Source organism: Mirounga angustirostris, unplaced genomic scaffold, assembly GCF_029215605.1.
Source record: "Mirounga angustirostris isolate CCGP_5_RB_7025 unplaced genomic scaffold, mMirAng1.0.hap1 SCAF_5, whole genome shotgun sequence".
NCBI classification, from domain to species: Eukaryota; Metazoa; Chordata; class Mammalia; order Carnivora; family Phocidae; genus Mirounga; species Mirounga angustirostris.
In genome coordinates, this window is record NW_026991713.1 from 6,933,813 (window position 1) to 6,946,844 (window position 13,032).

A 13,032-nucleotide genomic window follows, 5' to 3' on the forward strand; every position below is an offset into this window, starting at 1 on the left:
CAACTGTCTCAAAAATATCTTTCTGTAGTTTGTTTGAATCAAAATGCAAGCAAGGAGTCAACAAAAGTGGTCCAGTAATAACCACCAAATGTTCGTTCCCTCCATAAAAGCAATGAAAAACTTGCCACATATTATCAGAATCAACTTTCAGAGAACTCTGGAAATTAATCAAAAGCCTGCAGCAACCCAGAGTGCCTTCAGTTAAGACAGACAGTAGAACCTTGGTAGGAACAGCAAGCTTGGTAATGCGTTAGTTTACCCTAGTACTAGATTTTAAATCAGCTATTTTAAATACATTCCCAGAGCTAAAGAAAACCATGTATAAAGAGCTAAAGGAAAGAATAAGAATGATGTCTCACTATATAGAGAATATCAGTAAAGAGACTAAAATTACAGAAAGAGGGGCGCCTGGGTGGCTCAGTTGGTTAAGCGACTGCCTTCGGCTCAGGTCATGATCCTCGAGTCCCGGGATCGAGTCCCGCATCGGGCTCCCTGCTCGGCAGGGAGTCTACTTCTCCCTCTGACCCTCCTCCCTCTCATGCTCTCTGTCTCTCATTCTCTCTCTCTCAAATAAATAAATTTTAAAAAAATCTTTAAAATTACAGAAAGGAGGGCGCCTGGGTGGCTCAGATGGTTAAGTGTCTGTCTTCGGCTCAGGTCATGATCCCAGGGTCCTGGGATCGAGTCCCGCATCAGGCTCCCTGCTTGGCGGGGAGCCTGCTTCTCCCTCTGCCTCTCTCTCTGTCTCTTATGAATGAATAAATAAAATCTTTAAAAAAAATAAAATAAAAAAAATAAAATTACAGAAAGGAACCAAATGCAAGTTGAAAAGTATAATAACTGAGATTTAAAAAATTAATTTGACACGCCCAGGCAGAAGAAATCGGCAAGCTCAAAGATAGGTCCGTTGAAGTTGACCTGTGTGAGGAACAGCAGAATGAAGAAAGATGAACAGAGGCTCAGAGACCTACAGGACACCATGCAGCACACCAACATACACAGAAGAAGAAAGGGCAGAAAGAATACTTGAAAAAATCATGGCTACAAGTTTCCCCTATTTGGTGACAAAAATGAAGCTACACATCCAAGAAATTCATGAGCTCCAAGTAGGATAAACTCAAAGGGATTCAGCCCTAGACAGAACCCAATCAAACTCTCAAAAGACATAGGGAGAATTCTGAAAGCAAGACAGAAGCAAATCAGCACATACTAGGGAAGATGCTTGAGAAGAATGAAAATGAACATACAATGTACTCCAAACACAAAAACACAACATAGCAAAACATGGAGTGAAAGTAGGGATCAGAGGGAGATCTGTAGCTATAATTTGACAACCCACACAATGGGAGAAAATGTCTGCAATTTACATGCCATAAAAGGGACTTAGGTTAAAAAACATAAGGAACTCTTACAACTCAATAATCAAAAGACAACCCAATTTAAAAATGGGCACAAGATCTGAATAGAAATTTTTCCAAGGAAGATAAGCAAATGGCCAGTGCTCCACATCACTAACCATTAGGGAAATGCAAATAAAAACCACAAGATACCACTTTACACCTAAAAGGATGGCTAGAATAAAAAAGTCGTAATTGTTGATAAGGATGTGGGGAAATTAGAACCCTCATATGCTACTGGTAGAAATGTAAAACTGGTACAGTTCCTGTGGAAAAGGACCTGGCAATTCCTCAGATGATTAAATACAGGGTACTATATGACCTAGAAATTCCGCATCTAAGTATATATATCCAAAAGAAATGAAAACGTATGTCCACACAAAACCGTGCACACAGTTGTTTATAGCAGCATTATTCATAGCAGCTAAGAGGTGGAAACAACCCAAATGTCTACCAGCTCCTGAATGAATAAACAAAATATGGTTAACCATACAATGTAACATTAGTCAGCCACAAAATGGAGTCAAGTACTGACACATGCTGCAACGTGGATGAACCCTGAAAACCTTGTGCTAAGGTTATGTGTCACAAGAAGCTGGTCACAAAAGACCACATATTATATGATTCCATTCCTTTGAAATTCCAGGATAGGGAAATGTGTAGAGACAGAGAGTAGCTCAGTGGTTGCTTAGGGCCGGAGGGGGAGGATGGTGGGATAAGGGATAACAACTAAAGGGCACAAGGCTTCTTTTTGAGGTGATGAAAATGTTCTTGACTTGACTGGAGCAATGGTTGCACATATCTGTGAATATACTAAAACCCATTGAATTGTACACATTAAATGAATGACCTATGGTTATGTGAATTATATCTCAGTAAACCTGTTAAAAAAAACTCACACTAGGGGCGCCTGGCTGGTTCGTCGGTAGAGCCCGCAACTCTTGGTCTCGGGGTTGTAAATTTGAGCCCCATGTTGGCTGTAGAGATTATTTAAAAATAAAAAATTTAAAACAAAAACAACAAAACTCACACCCATATCCATTGCAGTATTAAGCGTAATAGTCAAGACATGTAACCCAAAAGTCCATTGATGGATGAATGGATAAAGAAATGAAGTACATACATACATATTATTTAGCCTTAAAAAAGAAGGACATTCTGTCACATGCTACAACATGGATGAACCTTGAGGATATACTGAGTGAAATAAGCTTGCCACAAAGAGACAGGTACTGTGTGATTCCACTTATGTGAGGTATCTAAAGTAGTCAACTTTGTAGAAGCAAAGTAGAATGGTAGTTGCCAGGGGTTTGGTATGGAGTTTCAGTTTTGCATGAAAAAGTCCCAGAGATCCACTGCACAACAATGTGAATATAGTTAACACTACCGAAATGGACACTTAAAAATGGTTAAGATAGGCTTTATATTATGTTTTTTACCATATTTTAAAAAAGATTTTATTTAATCATTCATGAGAGAGAGAGAAAAAGAGAGAGCACAAGCAGGAGGAGCTTGCCTATTTTTAAATTATGCTTTTTGTCTTTTTAATTTTTTGTTGTTTTTATTATTGAGTTGTAAGTGATCTTTATATATTCCCATAATAGACCCTTATCAGATATAGGATTCGCAAATATATTTTCCCCTTCTGTGTGTTGTCTTTTCACTTTCTTAATAGTGTCCTTTGACACACACAAAAGTTTTCTATTTTGATAAGGTCCAATTTATTTATTTTTTCTTTGGTTGCTTGTGTTTTTAGTGTCGTGTCTTAAGAAACTGTTGTCTAATCGAGAGTCATTAAGATTTACCCTATGTTTTCTTCTAAGTGTTTTATATAGGTCTGTCAACCATTTTGAGTTCATTTTTGTATATGGTGTGAAGTAGAGATCCAAATTCATTTGTGTGGCTAGCTACTTGTCCTAGTACCACTTACTGAAAAGACTATTTTTACTCATTGAATGGTCTTAGTGCCTTTGTCAAAAATCAGTTGGCTATAGATGTATGAGTTTATTTCAGGACTCTATATTTCATTGATCTATGTGTCTATTTTTATTCTAGTACCACAGTTTTTATTAGTGTAGCTTTCTAATAGGTTTTAAAATTGGAAATGTGTGTCTTTAAACTTTGTTCCTTTTTGTTTAAGATTATCTTAGCTATTCTGGGTCCCTTGCTATATGAATTTCAGGATCAGCTATCCATTTCTGTAAAAAGGCCATTGAAATTTTGATAGGGATTGCACTGAATCTGTTAGGACTTTTTTTTTTTTTTTTAAAGATTTTATTTATTTATTTGAGACAGAGAGAATGAGAGAGACAGAGAGCACATGAGAGGGGGGAGGGTCAGAGGGAGGAGCAGACTCCCTTCAGAGCAGGGAGCCCGATGTGGGACTCGATCCCGGGACTCCAGGATCATGACCTGAGCCGAAGGCAGTCGCTTAACCAACTGAGCCACCCAGGCGTCCCAGGACTTTTACAATATTAAATCTTCCAATCCACAAATAGGGAGGTCTTTCCATTTATTTAGGTCTTTCTTTCATCAATGTTTGGATGTTGTATTTTGTCAAATACTTTTTTCTGTATCTATTGAGATGATCATATGATTTTTATCTTTCACTTTGTCAATGTGGTATATCATATTAATTGATTTGCATATGTTGAACCATCCTTACATCCCAGAGATAAATCCTACTTGATCATGGTATGACCCCCCCCTTTTTTTTTCCAAAAGTTTATTTATTTATTTGACAGAGAGAGACACAGCGAGAGAGGGAACACAAGACAAGCAGGGGGAGTGGGGGAGGGAGAAGCAAGCTTTCTGCGGAGCAGGGAGCCCGATATGGGGCTTGATCCCAGGACCCTGGGATGGTGACCTGAGCTGAAGGCAGACGCTTAATGACTGAGCCACCCAGGTGCCCCTAGTATGATCCTTCTAATATGATGTTTGCTAATATTTTGAGAGTTTTGCATCTATATTCATCAGGGATATGGGTCTGTAGTTTTCTTACAGTGTCCTTATCTGTGTTTGCTATCAGGGCAATTCTGGCCTCATAAAATGAGCTTGAGAGACTTCCCTTCTCTTCAGTTTTTTTTGCAAGAGTTTGAAAATGGTTAATATTAATGCTTTAAATGTTTGATAGACTTCAGCAGAGAAACTATCTGGTCCTGAGCCTTTCTGCATTGGGAGATTTTTGATTACTGATTCAATTACTCATTGTGTATCTGTTTAGATTTTCTATTTCTTCATGATTCAGTCTTGTTAGGTTGTATGTTTCTAAGAATTTATCCATTTCTTCTAGATTATCTAATTTGTTGGTGTATAATTGTTTTAGTAGTCTCTTATGCTCTGTTTTTCTGTGGTATTAGGTATGATCTCTGCTCTCTCATTTCTGATTTTGAGTCCTCTCTCTTTTTTTTCCTTTGTCTAGCTAAAGGCTTGTCAATTTTATCTTTTAAAAAACCCAGCTTTTTCATTAATGTTTTCTATTTTTTTTCCTGGCATCTATTTCATTTATTTCTGGTCTAGTCTTTGTTACTTCCTTCTTTCTGCTAGCTTTGGGTTTGGTTTGTTCTTTTTGTTGTTCCTTAAGTGTGAAGTTAGGTTGTTTATTTGAAGTCTTTTTTTTTTTTTTAATGTAGACATTTGTCACTATAAGCTTCCCCATTTTAACACTGCTTTTGCTGTAAGTTTGGTATGTTGTGTTTCTATTTTGTTTCAAGATAATTTTTTATTTCTTCTTCTTTTTAAAGATTTTATCTATATATTTGACAGAGAGAGAGCACAAGCAGGGGGAGCGGCAGGTAGAGGGAGGGGGAGAAGCAGGCTTCCCACTGAGCAGGGAGCCCGATGCAGGGCTCGATCCCAGGACCCTGAGATCACGACCTGAGCTGAAGGCAGATGCTTAACCGACTTAGCCACCCAGGCACCCCGATAATTTTTTCTTTTTTGATTCCTTCTTTGACCCATTGGTTGTACAGGAGTGTGTTAATTCCCACATATTTGTGAATTTTCCAGGTTTCCTCTTGTTACTGACTTCTAGTTTCTTACCAGTGTGTTGGAAAAGATACTTGGTATGATTTAAATCTTAAATTTGCTAAGACTTGTTTTGTGATATATGATCTGTCCTGCAGAGTGTTATGTGTGCACTTCGGAAGAATGTATGTTCTGCTGCTCTTTAATGCGGTGTTCTGCATATATTTGTTGGGTGCATTTGGTCTGTAGTTGAAGTCCAATATTTTCTTATTGATTTTCTGTCTGGATGTTCTACCCATGGTTGAAAGTGTGGTATTGAATTCCCCTACTATAACTGGATCGTTGTATATTTCTCCCTTCAGATGTTAGTATTTACTTAATATAGTTACTCTAATGTTGGGTACATATATGATTGTTATGTCCTCTTGATGAATTGACCTTTTTATCATTATATAATGAACTCCTTTGTCTCTTGTTATAGTTTGTGGTTTAAGGTCTATTTTGTCTAAGTGTGGCTATCCCTGCTGTCTCTTGGTTTCCACTTGTATAGAATATCTTTTTCCATCTCTTCATTTTAAGCTGTGTGTATCCTTAAAGCTGAAGTGAGTCTCTTGTAGGCAACATATAGTTGGATCTTATTTTTTAATCCATTTATATCAAGAGTAATTATTGATAAGTAAGGGCTTACTGATGTCATCTGATTAATTGTTCTCTGGCTGTTTTTTAAAAAGTTCCCTTGTACCTTTCTCTCTCTTTTGCTGTCTTCTTTTGTGAATTGATGATTTTCTGTAGTGTTATGCTTTGAATCCCTTGCCTTTATCTTTTGCGTATCTATTATAGGGTTTTGTTTTGTGGTTACCATGAGGCTTACGTAAAATATCTTATAGATACAGCAGTCTGTTCTGTACTGATAACAACTTTACTTCAACCATATGCAAAACTCTACCCTTTTACTTTCCCTCTTTGTACATTTTTTATGTCAAGTTTATCTCTTTTTATATTGTGGATTCTTTAACAAATGATAGTAGCTATAATTATTTTTAATACCTTTGTCCTTTAACCTTTATACTAGAGTTAAATGGTGAATACACCACCATGTTACAGTATTAGAATATTCTGAATTTGACTATACAGTTGGCCCTTGAACAATGTGGGTTAGAATCGTGCAGGTCCACTTATACATGGAAATTTTTTAGAGTTGACAACAAAAGCCACAAGTCATTTATTTACAACTGCCCCATCCCCACCGTCGTCACAGACTGAATAAAAGGTGACTGGTGCAGGTCATACCTGCTGCTCTCTGGGTATCTGCGGAGGCCCACAGAGGCTGTTGGCAACCACAGGGGGCCCAGGACCAGGCAGGGGTGCAGGGTACCCTGTGTGTGCTGGGAGCTGCAAAGGGAGCCCCGTATCCCACTACCCCTGCCCCTTGAGTGCTCCAGACATGCTTCAGGGCTGTGCCGGGGCAGCCGTGGACCTTGGGCCCCTCCAGGGCGAAGTGTGGACCCCTTCCTGCAGTGGCCTACACCCTCAGAGGTTGATGCACTCACGTGTAGCTTCAACTGCTGATGGCCACAGGCCCGTGGTGTACCTCCAAGCAGATGGGCAGCTTTATTGCATCTCTAGGCCACTGTCATTGCTGTGGGCCATCCTGGTGGCTGCTGCCACTAAGCCAAAACCACCAGGCCATGGAACATCGCCATCCCAGGGTGCCCTACCCAACTGGCCTGGCCCACCTACACGTGGATTTTTTTCAATAAATATACATATGGTACTGTACTTGCTCTTCCTTATGATTTTCTTTCTTTCTTTTTTTTTTTTTTTAAGATTTTATTTATTTGACAGAGAGAGACACAGCAAGAGAGGGAACACAAGCAGGGGGAGTGCGAGAGGGAGAAGCAGGCTCCCCACAGAGCAGGGAGCCCGACGTGGGGCTCGATCCCAGGACCCTGGGATCATGACCTGAGCCGAAGGCAGACGCTTAACGACTGAGCCACCCAGGCGCCCCTCTTTTTTCTTCTTTACAGGTGTGCTACACATTTTGTAACTATCCCACAGTTCTTGGGTATTTTGTTCCATATTTTTCATTCCTTTTTCTCTTTTGTTTAGGAGGTTACTAGTGACATATGTTCAAACTCATGGATTCTTTCCTTGGCCATGTCCAGTTCAGTGATGAACTCACCAGAGGTGTGCTTCATTTCTGTTACAATGTTTTTTTTTTAAATCTTTATTTTTTATTTTTAAGATTTTATTTATTTGCGAGAGAGAGAATGAGAGACAGAGAGCATGAGAGGGAGGAGGGTCAGAGAGAGAAGCAGACTCCCTGCCGAGCAGGGAGCCCGATGCGGGACTCGATCCCGGGACTCCAGGATCATGACCTGAGCCGAAGGCAGTCGCTTAACCAACTGAGCCACCCAGGCGCCCCATCTGTTACAATGTTTTTTTATTTCTAGCATTTCCTTTGATTGTTTCTTAGAGTTTCCATCTCTCTGCTTACATGACCCATCTGTTCTTGAATGTTGTCCACTTTTTCCATTAGAGCCCTTAGCATATTAATGTTTTAAATTTCCAGTCTGATAATTCCAACATCTTTGCCATTTATGAGTCTGATTCTGATGCTTGCTCTGTCCAAGTTGTGTTTTTTTTTGTCTTTTGGTATGATTTGTAGTTTTATGCTGAAAGCCAGACATAATATACTGTGTAAAAAGGGTGGAAGAAAATAGGCCTCAAGCGTGCGGCTTTAGTTTATCTGGTTTGGAGGTAGGCTGTGCTCACTGTTTACTGTAGCTACAGGTTGTTAGAGGTAAATTTCCTCTGGTGTTCTTATTTTTTCTCCCCTCCCACCCGCCCCCCCCCCCCCGTCCTTGTATTTCCCTAGAGACGTCTTTTTTTTTTTTTTTAAGATTTTTATTTATTTATTTGACGCAGAGAGAGAGAGACAGGGAGAGAGGGAACACAAGCAGAGGGAGAGGAAGCAGGAGAAGCAGACTTCCCGACGAGCAGGGATCCCGATGCGGGGCTCGATCCCAGGACCTTGGGATCATGACCTGAGCCGAAGGACTGAGCCACCCAGCTGCCCCCCTAGAGACGTCTTAAATAAGGTCTGAGAGGGCGCCTGGGTGGCTCAGATGGTTAAGCGTCTGCCTTAGGCTCAGGTCATGATCCCAGGGTCCTGGGATCGAGTCCCGCATCGGGCTCCCTGCTCTGCGGGGAGCCTGCTTCTCTCTCTCTCTCTCTCTCTGTCTCTCATGAATAAATAAATAAAGTCTTAAAAAAATAAAAAATAAAAAAAATAAGGTCTGAGATATGCAGTTCTTTCATTTGTAATCCCGTTATTATGCAGGGGCCCTACTGATGTGGTGGTAAGGTGTTGGGGGAAGGGAAGCATTCTATAGTCCTATGATTAGGTATCAGTCTTTTAATGAGCCCATGGGCTTTAACCTTCACAAATGCTTCTCAGTTGCTGCGTTTCCCCCACCCCCTTAGTTAAGGCAGAAAGGCTAAAGGTATTTAGCCTTTAGCTGGCCTTGGGTATTTCCCTTCCCTGGGCCAGTTAGGCTCTGGTTAAGTAGTTTCTCTTGAGGGCAGTCCATGTTAAGGAGAACATAATGCTTTGGATGTATTTTTAAATAGCTACTTTTCTTTTTCTTTTTTTTTTTTTTAAGATTTTATTTATTTATTTGAGAGAGCGAGAATGAGAGAAGAGTACATGAGAGGGGGGAGGGTCAGAGGGAGAAGCAGGCTCCTCGCCGAGCAGGGAGCCCGATGCGGGACTCGATCCCAGGACCCTGGGATCATGACCTGAGCCGAAGGCAGTCACTTAACCAACTGAGCCACCCAGGCACCCTAAAATAGCTACTTTTCTATTCCCCCTGCTGGAAGCACAAAAGGATTTTTCTTCACTCTTTATTGTGGGGGACCTGGCAGGACTCCTGGAGGCAAAACTCACAAAAATGTCAGGCTCCCCCTAAAAGTAGCCCCCTCCCTGAAATTTTTAACTCTCAAGTTTGTCTACACAAAGCTTCCAGCAATTCATCAATTACTGTTAAGTATTCCCACCCTGGTACTAGCTCCACCACTGGGGTTCCTTACCTGAGCTTTTGCTCTTGGTAAGTTGTGATTATCTGTATCCACCTGTCTGTCCAGTTTTGCAGGCAGCACCTGCCCTATGACTTCCATTTTCTCATGGATCTACGAAAAGTAGATGATTTGCAGTTTGTTCACCTTTTTCTTGTGAGGTTGGGAGTTTTGACTTCCAAGCCCCTTACATGTTGGACCAGAAAACCCTTGTCTCCTATTTAGGAATCAATCTATGAAGGAAGCAGGAGGATTTGCAGGCAAGAATATTTGCATAAGGGGACAACTGGTCTCCTTACCAAGACTAGATAGACCATACACCCAGACCAAGGGCCTTCCTGGTTGGGGCATCCAAACAATACAGGCATCCTCTTCTCCAGGAAAGCCTACAAAACAACCTTAGGCTGGCTGGAACCCCTCCCCTGAACCCCGAGCAGGCCTCTATCATTGCACTTTTGTCAGGAATTAAGAGTTTCTCTCTCTCTCTCTCTCTCTCTCATTATCATCAGGTAAAAGCCAGAGGTCTAATGCAAGAATTAGGTCCAAGGGAGAAGCCCAAGCTGGAGTGGAAATATTTCTAAAATAGTTCCCAAACTGAGGTACATCAAAGCCCAAACAGAGGTATGAGGACCAAGGAAAATAAGACCATCAAGCTTAGAGGAGCTCCAGACAACCTCCCCAGGGAGATCACAGAGGGTGGAGTACTTATCTGCTACCATTCTATCTTACGGGTGGGTGGGGTCCAGGGTGGAAACTTGCAAAACATAATAAGACTATCTATTTCCAGATCAGGGCACGTCAGATTCCTCAGAGCACAGGGCTGGTATAAAGCAGCCTCAGTAAGTACTTGACCTGAACTGATCCTTAGGAAGCCCAGACACAATACTGGGCAGCAACATGAACAAGTGGTCAGCCTACAGCTCTCACATCAGTTTGTCTCAGTGCCCCTCTCTATGGAGAGTCAGCGAGCAGGCTTCCCCAACTCAAGCAAGGACTCCATTGAGGGGATTCAGAGACATCAGCACTAAGAACATCCATCTGTCTCGGAAGCAGACAACGAACCATTGAATGAAGACAAGTGCAGAGCCCAGCCAGGAAGCTGAGAGTCCAGGCCTGTCCACGCTGCCTGCAGGGCAGTCCTGAGGAACCAGCACCAGGCAGTACATATCACAGATGCCCTCAGGAACAGAGAGACCAAGGGCACGGCAGAGGTGTTGAAACAGCAAGCAGGCTTTAATGGAGGGTGTACAGCCAGGGTGACCCCAGCCTCTTCGGTTACATTAGCTTCTTTTTTCTCCTCAGGACATAGGCAGGAAGAAGGCCTGTTTTCTAACGAGAACCTAGAAATCAGTCTCCATCCCCAAGCTGTATTACGTGGGCTGGTTCAGATCTCTCTCACTCTGATTGGCTTGCAATCTGTTTTCAAGCATTTTCCTTCCTTGAGAATAGGAGTCTTCTCACATTCATCTATGTCTTGAGTCACCCTGGAATTAAGCTGCCTCTACGCTAGCTGTTTCCTCTGCCTAGAACACCCTTCCACAGATATCTGCATGGCTAGCTCCCTCACCTCCTTTATCCTTCCAGTCTTCACTCAGACATTACCTACTTGACAAGGTTCTGTTACAGTCTGCCCCCTCCGCCAACCCCCTGGCATTCCCAATCTCCCACACTTAGCTCTGTACTTTTCCATAACTCTCATCAACTTCTCTGTCTTTGCTTCTTCTGCAGTTTGAATAGGATATGCCTAGTTATATCATATCACTTATGTACTGATTACATCTTAGTATCACTACAGTGTAAGCTCGGTAAGAGCAGGGACTTTCGTCTGCTCACTGATATCCCAAGTGCACAGAGATGGAACACAAAAGGCATTCAATATGGGCGCTTGGGTGGCTCAGTTGGTTAAGCGACTGCCTTCGGCTCAGGTCATGATCCCGGAGTCCTGGGATCGAGTCCCACATTGGGCTCCCGGCTCAGCAGGGAGCCTGCTTCTCCCTTTGACCCTATCCCCTCTCATGCTGTTTCTCTCTCTCTGTCAAATAAATAAATAAACAAAATCTTAAAAAAAAAAAAAAAAGGCATTCAATAAATGAGTGTGTGTGAATGAGAAGCGAAACCTAGTTCAGATCCTGCCCTGTCACTTACTAGGTAGCTGTGTGCCTTAGGCAATTTGCTTCCCTCTCTGCCCCAGTTTCTCAATCTGTGAGATGGGGGTCCAAGCACTCACCTTGCTAGATTATGCCTGTGAAGTGCCTGGCAGGGTGCTTCGTTAGTTCATAAATGGACATAATTCCTGCCTGTCTCAAACTCTTCACCTCCCGTCTGTTATTCATACTCTTGATTCAGGGGCATTACTAAGGCCACAGATGGCAGGCCTGTGGTGAGGGCATGAGGCCAAGGAAAACTCAAAGATCCCAGGGTTCCCTCTTTCCCCTACCAGCTTAGCTGACTTGAGGGCAGCTAGCCTTGGGCTCTCCAACCCCCACACCCCAGTCACATGGCAGCAGAGGATCTGGAACCAATCTTCTGGCCCTATGAGAAATCTGAGCCCTCTCTGACCTACTGGACCATACTGGACGCCCTCGGACCAGCAGGGATCAAGCCCACAACAAGGAAAGGACTCAGAACTCACCAGGACCTCACAGATGTGCGGAGAGGATCGAGCCACCACATGCAAGGAAACACCTCCTACTGCTTGGCACCTGTGGGATGAAAAGAGGATGATGCTCGGGGGTGGGTTCCTCAGTCAGAGGTTGGGGTAGCAGGCTCTGGAATCAGCCTGAGTTCATGTCCTGCATCCGCCACTCAATAGGTATGGATTCTTGGGTTTCTTAAGGTCTCCCAGCTTTAGTATGTTTAGCTGTAAAATGAAGACATGAATAGTGCTCACCTCACTGGATTGCTACGGGGATGAAGTGAGACATGCTTATGAAGTGCCTTAGTACATTGCCTGGCATCCAACTCCAGTAATGATCATTAATTCACTTTCAAAGGCCTTTCAACACCAGATGAGGTCTATGGGATCACCTTGCCAGCAGTGGCTTTGGCCAATAGGAACCATATAAACCATGGCTGTGGGGTAGGAAGAGGTGAAACATAACCATGCCTTCAGGACTGGTCAACTCAACCAGCCAGAGAAGGGACAGCTTTCTCTAAAATCTGAAATTCTAATCCTCTCTAACAGCCTGCCAAACAAAACTTATCTTGCAAATTATAATCTTCAACTGATGGCTAGAATTTAGTGGTGTATATATGTGTTGTGTGTGTACATCATAAATCAAGAAACACAAATTTTCACATCTTTATTCCCTCAACAAATATTTGCTGGACACCCACTCTGTGCAGCACCTTCTGCTAGGTGTCCCTGCAATGGGATATACAGCCTCTGTTCTCAAGGAGCGCATAGGTCATGGAGGAGATGGGCACGCAAACAATCCCAATAAGTTTGGCACAGTTTTTCACCAGAAACAATATAAGCTCAGCAGAAGGGCAATTATTCTGGAAGGGGAGTTCAGAAAAAGCTTCTCAGAAGAAAGAACTTTTCACCCTGATTTTCAGAGATTCCACCCAGCGTTAGGGAACCCAAAGAGGA

The 13,032-nt window shown here is 42.4% G+C and overlaps 1 long non-coding RNA gene across 1 annotated transcript; it reads left to right on the plus strand.

Annotated features, from left to right (window-relative positions):
* Positions 1-4,745: 4,745 nt before the first annotated feature.
* On the plus strand, positions 4,746-11,387 carry LOC135364377 (uncharacterized). Its single transcript, XR_010411300.1, has 3 exons — positions 4,746-7,550; positions 9,950-10,141; positions 10,228-11,387. It is a non-coding gene; the product is annotated as an uncharacterized LOC135364377 (long non-coding RNA).
* The last annotated feature ends 1,645 nt before the right edge of the window (positions 11,388-13,032 follow it).